A 2,732-nucleotide genomic window follows, 5' to 3' on the forward strand; every position below is an offset into this window, starting at 1 on the left:
CCTCATCATCATCATCCTCCTCCTCATCATCATTACTCTCATCATCATCATCGACATCATTATCGTCATCAGCACCTCTGACGTCATCGTCGTCGTCCTCGCCATCTCTGACGTCAGCGGAGTAAATTGTATGTAATTTGTTTCCACTTGGCGTGGGCTCGGCTGTCGTTATGAAAAATTGCTGGCAAAAGGACGATGATGATGTTGTTGTTTTTGTTAATGATGACGTTGATGAAGCCGCTTTTGCTGCTGCTGCTGCTGAGGATGATGGTGATGATGACGACAACGATGATGATGATGATGATGATGATGATGATGTCAATAGCACTGATTTAGTTGATGGGTACGACAATGATAAAGATGATGATGCCGAAAATGTCGTTGTTGTTGTTGTTGATGATGATGATGATGATGATGATGACGACGACGACAGAGATGAGGTTTCGACTACCAATGCGTCATGTGAGCCTTTTGTGATGTTAGTGAATTAAGAAAAAGTCATATTAAGCCTCTTCATTTGCGTTCAAACATTGAAACCAAAACACAATCAAAGATACTACCACTGATGCTACTACTATTACTTGCTACTGTTACCACTACCACTACTGCTGCTGCTGCTGCTACCCTTACTACTACTACCACTACTACTACTTGAAACGCTACTGGTGCTTCTACTACTGCTACTACTAGGGCTTTATATGAAATAATAATAATAATGATAATAATAATTGTTATTAATAAAAAAACAATAATAATAATAATAAAATAAGAATAATAATAAAAGTGGAAAAAACTTAACTACTTGCCAGGGGCAACGTAGGAAGCTAAAAAAAATTTCAACAGTGGTTTGCAAACGCTGAACGTAATGAGATGAAGGAGTGAGTGAGTGAATGAATGAGTGGATGAATGAGTTAATGAAAGAGTGAAGAATAAACGAACAAATAAATGAATGAATGAATGAATCGATGAGTGAATGAATAAATAAATGATTCCGCGAATAAGTGAATGAATAAACGAATGAATGAATAAACGAACGAGTGAACTAAAGAACAGATGAATGAATGAACAAAAGAAAGAACGAACGAATGAATGAGTGAACGAACGATTACGTGATGTATATGAGGGAGCACAAAAAATAAATGAATGGGAAAATTTTCTCGAAAATTAAATTTTTTGCGGAGAACAAATCAAAGAAGACAACTGAAATGATGATGACGACGATGATGATGACGTCAGCGATGATAACGATGATGATGATACTGCCGATGATGAAGATGACGACGACGATGATGATGACAGATAAAATAAAATAGCAAACAGTTATTTAAATGCCGTTGTAAACTATTCAACTACAAAATTATTGAGAATAATAATAGGAAAAACCAACAACAACCACAACAACAACAACCACAACAACAACAACCACAACAACGATAAATAATAACAATATACACAGGCATGAATGTAAATGATAAGATGAATAAACATATCCAGACGGAGATATCTTGGAGTTAATCTCGATAATAACACTTCATCAACTGCCACTACATCTGGAATGGCGACGATGATGATTGTGATGTTGACGACGCTGGTGGTGGTGATTGTGATGATTAACATCATCATCATCATCACCATCAACATCGTTATCGTTATATTTCTCGAAATAAAAAAGAAGTAAAATGAAATATTAATGACGTCATCGTTGCCTGATTTTCAATGCGCATGTCAGAGAAGTTTCGTCTGTCCATCAAATTCATTCATCCATTATTTCATTCGCTCATTCGATCTTTTAATCAATCAATCCATCCATCCATCAATCAATCATTCACTCATCTTGTCATTCAATTTTGTTATATTATCTTTTCATCCATATATCTATATATCAATCCTTTCTAATTGAACGCACGCACGCACAAACAAGCAAACAAACAAACAAAAACACATTCACGCACACAAACACACACACACATGCACGCAAAGATACACGCATACATACACATATACATAGTGATTGTTGGCAAAGATAGGCGCGTTATCATAAATATCATTTATCTAATCTATTTATTATGCATCTTTCGCTACGAAAGCACTAAAAAACACACACACACTTACATACATACACACACACATACACACACACACGCATACATACATACATACACACATACATTCATTCAAACAAACATACATACATATATATATACATACATACAGACATACATACATACATACATACATACATACATACATACATGCATACATACATACATACATACATACATACATACATACATACATACATACATACATACATACATACATACATAAATACATACATACATACATACATACATACATACATACATACATACATACATAAATACATACATACATACATACATACATACATACATACATACATACATACATACATACATACATACATACATAAATACATACATACATACATACATACATACATACATACATACATACATACATACATACATACATACATACACACATCAGTTAATCAATCATATAATTAATTCTAAAAAAAAGATTATTTCTTCTTTATTAGTTTTTAATTTAATCTTCCGTAATTGAAATTTATTGAACCGTGAATATCTTTAGTTATTAATTTTACTATTCTTCTACCTAACAATTCATTAATTCTTCATCCATTCATTCATTCTTTCATTCGTTCGTTCATTCATTCATTCATCCATCAT

This window comes from Helobdella robusta (assembly GCF_000326865.2).
Source record: "Helobdella robusta unplaced genomic scaffold HELROscaffold_18, whole genome shotgun sequence".
Taxonomy (NCBI): domain Eukaryota; kingdom Metazoa; phylum Annelida; class Clitellata; order Rhynchobdellida; family Glossiphoniidae; genus Helobdella; species Helobdella robusta.